The sequence below is a fragment of the Notothenia coriiceps genome, unplaced genomic scaffold (genome assembly GCF_000735185.1).
Source record: "Notothenia coriiceps isolate Sejong01 unplaced genomic scaffold, NC01 NC01_scaffold00035436, whole genome shotgun sequence".
NCBI classification, from domain to species: Eukaryota; Metazoa; Chordata; class Actinopteri; order Perciformes; family Nototheniidae; genus Notothenia; species Notothenia coriiceps.
The window spans coordinates 130,727-136,418 of NW_011368137.1; the positions used below are offsets into that span (position 1 = coordinate 130,727).

Sequence of the window (5,692 nt, forward strand, 5' to 3'; positions counted from 1 at the left end):
TTTGAATTCAGTGTCCGAGGAGGTCACGTTGTACTTATATCCTGTATTTTTGTTTATTTGATCATTTTTGTGTACTTCTAGTATCTTTTACAAACATCACGAGTAAATATAACAAACTGTGCATCTAAACTTTTTCCTAAGTCTAATAAAAAGCATACGTTGTCATTGTTATGTTATTATGTCATTTGGTAAAGTTACACTTTAGGACGTAAATCTCAAAAATATTTAACACACTTTGAATTGTACCCTAAACATACACAAAACCTTGAGAGTTCTTATTTATTTTACACGGACCAAAACTAAATCAATTTCTACTACGAGAGAAGTTGTTTTGTAACTAATACAATTTACTGATTTACCATCTGTCCGTTTTCGTTAGACTGGGGTCCGAATGACGTCTCACTGATTAATACGCCAACAACACACTATATCCAAAAACACACGTACATTTGGGGGGGGGGTTGACTTTGCGGAGGTAACCTGAGGAAACAAAATTAAGACATTGTATCACCTGTAGTTTGAACGTGAAGGATAACCGATCGCGAGGCTGAGGCATGCACTATCCGATTCGGATCTGTGTCGTCTCGTCTGAACCGGAGACCAAAAGTCCGTCTCCCACTTTTCTCCAACGACGCGTGTCGTCAATTACTCTTTTTATTTCTCGAAAACGCCTTGTAACTTCGTAGCCTCTGTACAGTGTTCAACTCCGTTGTTATGATTATACTTTACTTATCCGCCTTATTCCAAGCGAATTACAACAAATAGGATTTACCTATAACAGTTTCGTACCTAACTTGTATTTGGTATTGTGTTCTATTGACTTCTGTCATAAACTTTTTTTTGTTGATTTTAACATAAGGAAGGGATCCCAGACCAGATAGCTCCCAAAGTAGAATCCAAAGTAATAGTTCCGGGACCCCCGTCAACACCGAACTGTAAGTCGAGAAGGGTTGCCGGAAGAAAAATTTGGGTCGGCATAGGTCCCAAAATTTTCCCAATCGGGACTGGTCGGACCCCGGAACGGGGTCCGGTGGAACCCCTCGGAGACTCCCGACAGACACCGGCGGGTCTAGCCTGTCGCAAGACCCCAAGGGTCCCGCCTTCCTCGACCGGGTGTTGGTCCAGGTACACGGGTATTCGGTAGACCATCCGGTGAGACCCCTGTACGGGTTCCGTCTCTGACAAAAAAACCTAACCCTCTACACCTTGTTTGAGAATGGTTACAATATCTACACTCTAGCTAATGTGCAAATGACAATAAATCCTTGAATCTTGAATTGAATCGTTTTTCTATTTGCCAACTCTATGGTTAATCTGTCGTTAATTTGAGGCTACTTAAAGTATTTGGTATGAAGAGGTTTGGTTAGACACAAAAAATCCTTGATTTTGTGAAAGGTAAAGATTGGAATAGTCCTAAAAAGTAAGACATTTTTTGTCAGACACCATCTTAGTCCTGTTTCTAAGTCACACAACAAACATTCGGAACTCATCACTGCCAGGCTCTGAAAAAAAAACACTGGGACAGTAATTTATCCAATAATCACATGAGATAACTTTTTCCGGAAAGAATCAGAAGAGGTTCTTTAAATTATGGCCAATACCTTTGTTTATCTATTTGTGGATAGTAACTTTTGGTAAGTTTGAGGTAAAAAACGTCTATGTTACTGTACATAAACTGTTTATAACCATTGTTTATCAGCATACTGTACCAATGACTTTACTTCAGTGTTGCTTGCTTCAAACTCAAATACCAATAAGACAATGTTCCTTTGTAACCTAGAAACCTGAAAAACCTTGATATAAAACAGTCTTACAGACTTGTCGTGATGTAAAAATAGCTAAATCAATGCTTACTCAATATCTGCTATTATTAAACTCCACTGCCGCAAAATGTAGGTCAAGCACATGTTGTTCGTTTTTAGAAAGAGGGCAAATAAATCGAGACATTTGAAACACAAGTCATTAATCAACATCATTCTTGAGAATTAACAATGGTTGGGTGTGATTTATTTTGCCGATAGGCAGCAGTGTAGACAGAGAGCACTGAGAGCCTCAGTTGCTCTCCGTCTCAACCTTTTCAGGGTGTAAGCCGAGATGCAACTTGTCAATACTCAGAGACGTCGGGGATAAATTCGGCCTTCCTCCAGGGATCTCCAACAGCCAAGTTTTTTCTTCTACCTCGCTGCTTTTCTGCGCCTCAGTCACAAGAACACTTCTTAAAATAGCCTCAAGAAAACCCAGATGGAAAAGACGAGTGCGTGATTGTAAATGCCAGGAGTTTGAGCCACGGCGACGTTGGGTTTTTCCATCTGTGAGGATATTATTTTGGGTCAGATGTGTATCTCTGCCATGTTGTCCGGTGAAGCGGCAAGGCCAGGCCACAAAGAGAGAGCATATGCCCGCCTCTTATTCTGCTGCCGCCCCTGACATGTGTTACTTCCTCCTCACTCAGCCCATCTGCTCTGCAGAGCCTTGTAGTTTACCATGAATGCCAGCCTACAGCAACAGTAGGGATGGGTGTCGTTAAGATTTGAACAGTAGCCTACTGCTACTCTTACATAAACTGTTTAACAATCCGGTACTTGAATAGTATTTTTATCGGTTCTTTTTGTTAGGTTTTATAAGGGAAAAACTAAACAAATTGGAAACATAATTGGCATTGCTTTTTTTAGTGTAGATTCTGGGCTGCTAGAACACATAACATACCTGCAGTAAGTAACAGCAAGTAGATTTACTCTTGTTTTTTTTGTATCCATCCGCGAGCACGACGCCATCGATTAACTAGTGGACAATGATCCCTCGCTCTACGCCTCCTGTACCTTTTCGCTCCGCTATCGCGTGAAGGGTCTGCTAACAAGCGACCAACAGAAAGGTTCATGTTAATGTTGTTAAAGCTCCCCCCTCGTGCCCAGCTACCACCAAAAGTATATTTTAGATCTGTGGGAAACACTTAATACTAGGGAAGCTCCGATCGATATCGGCCGATACTCACTCTCTGCCGATCGATCGGTGCTCTCTAAAAATGCCGATCGCGAGAGCCGATCGCATGACCTAAAATGTTGACGTAAAATACATTACACTTTTCTCTGTGCGCGGCAAAACAAGCTCGTCAAAATGGCTTCACCAGCCTGGCAGTATTTTAAGGTGTCAGAAAAAGACAATGTTTGTGAAGCAGAAATCCTTCAGCTCCACCCGCTGTGACGGACTGGTGAGCGGAGCGAAACACACACTAAGAGTTAGACCTAACACACTTAGCTAGTTTATCTACCTCTGGTCTGGAACAAGCTAAACTAGTTATAAATATATTTATTCTTCACTGTTGGGTCACTCATTAGTGGATCAGTGAGCTGCATGACACGATACTGACAGGCTGTCAGGAGAGAGAGAGAGAGGGAGAGAGGAAAAGAGAGTGCGTCCGCTCATTTCTCCCGTGTTATTATCCAAAGTTAATGTAAACTTGAATAATGTACTTCATTTGAATGTAATAATTATGTTGGTTGTTGTTTGTGGAAGCGCCAGTGAATGAGCACCATTAACTGAGTGTTAAACATCACTTTAAATGGAAGATCCCCATAGGCCCCGCCCACTCAAGCTGTTTGGACAGATTGCTTGTTTTACCGCGCAAAGGCGAATATGCTCATTGCTAACGAGCATTGATTGTCCACATTGAGCCTTGTAGAGTATCATTTGAGCGCTGCGTCCTCTCCGTCCCAAGCAGATCTTTGTGTGCAAGGCGCTGCAGCGTGAGTGAGATGCCCCGCCCCTCGCGCACAGACGAGAGAGAGAGAGAGAGAGAGATCCTCTTCTGGAGTAAAGAAAGCGGAAATAATGATTTTGCAAATAAAAAAACGTAGTTGGTTCTATAAATGTGCAAGATAACATTTTGTGTAGCAATAATAAATCTGAAACCTGTTTTGTATTTGTTTTACATTTTTCCAGTAACGAAAACAAAACCGATAAAGCTGGAGCTTAGTGATAACGCGGTCTTTAAAAAATGTAGCCCCTGGGCCCGTTTAATACCGGGTTTCGGTACCGATCCCTAAGCAACAGCATCCAGAAATGTATCAGTCTGCAGAGAGGAGACTTATCCAGGCTCATCAGAGAAACCTGTGTTAGAGAGAAGTATGAGTCTGGTTCAAATGAAGAACTGCTTGAAAATAATGTCCAGATACGAGCTATTTTCGCTTGTTGCTAATAGAAATACATTTGCGTTAAATATTCATAAGACCTTTTTTTTTTATATAAAATAAAACAAAAGCAGTTTGAGAGAATGAGTCCACCTGACTGTGATCATTATGATTAGACCCTCCAGAAAAACGCGAATTTACCGCATAATCAGCAAAATGGCGCATATTTTTAAAAGGCCGCATATTTATCAAAAGGCCGCATAATCCCCGCATTTTTCCACACAAAGTTGAGAGAAAAAAAAGTTAACTCATCTTCTTGACGTGAAGTAGTGATGATGATGACGTGACGTCATCAGCTCGCGCATCACAGAAGGTAAACAACACCATAGAGTGAACGTGTGGAACTCACACAACGAACATTTCTGCTAAAGACCGGGCAAAGCAGTACCCCGATGTTTTTCACGGAAGTGGGGGGAAACTATTCTGCACCCCGTGCAACTGTGTGTTGGAGCATACGTCTTAGAAAAAATCGACGGTGACGACCCACTTTGATTCATTCAAACATTCGAAAATGCTTTCTGCTGCTGCGGACAAGAAAGCCAAACAACTCACGTTCACCGAGGCATCAACACTCCCAAACCCTTTCCGAGCGGCTACGAAGAAACGAAGTGACGTAGCCTACAAGATTAAGCTGTCGAGATAACGAACGAGTAAATGAGAAACAGAATGAGGCGGAAGAAGTGTGTGGTGTGTGTGGTGTGTGTGTGTGTGTGTGGTGTGGTGTGTGTCGTGTGTGTGTGTGTGTGTGTGTGTGTGTTGTGTGTTGTGTGTGTGTGTGTGTGTGTGTGTGTGTGTGTGTGTGTGTGTGTGTGGAGAGAGTGTGATTAAAATATCCCCATGCTTTTACAAATAAATAAACATTGAAATGTGTTTAATTGGAATAGGAACAGGGGTTTAACGTTAGTGCAAGGTTGTGTGTGAGAGAGAATAAATAAGACAGCCCACTATTTAACAAAAAAATCTAGTATTTTGGCAACTTCCGCATACTTTCGCATAATCAATGATTTTTAACCCGATAATCAGGATTTAGCCCGCATAATCAAGGATTTTTGGCCCGCGTTTTTCTGGAGGGTCTAATTAGTAATGTTTGGCTGTGGGTTGGTTGCACCCACCAGGCTGAGTTACTCAGAGCCAAAAATCCGCACTGCAAGACATGCAAACATCTTTGTTAACATTTTGATCGAGGAAAAGGAAAGACTTTAAAAAAAAAAAATGTAAACCTCAAACAAACTTTCATAAACGGCCTTGAAATTTTTTGTCATTATGGCTTAAAAGTGCAGAAATTTCATTTTTCGACAGCAATAAGCTATTTCATAGCGTGCATCATCCGTACAAGTATACAAAGGATGGCCAGGACGTTGCAGTCAGGCTGTAGGATTTGGCGGTACCTCTTCTCCTTTTTTCTGTTTGCTTTGTCTATCTGTTTGTCTGTCTTCCTGGCTGGGCGTGTTTGACCTACTCTCTGTTTTCCACAAACTCACAACCTCCGCTCCTGTTTATCATCA

General features: G+C 41.7%; 1 long non-coding RNA gene across 1 annotated transcript in view; it reads left to right on the top strand.

Moving 5' to 3' along the window:
* The window catches only part of LOC104962833 (uncharacterized), an 18,766-nt gene that overhangs the window by 11,946 nt on the left and 1,128 nt on the right, over window positions 1-5,692 (top strand). Inside the window, exon 2 of the long non-coding RNA XR_800250.1 lies at window positions 2,022-2,027. This is a non-coding gene — a long non-coding RNA (uncharacterized lncRNA). The remainder of the gene's footprint in view (window positions 1-2,021; window positions 2,028-5,692) is intronic.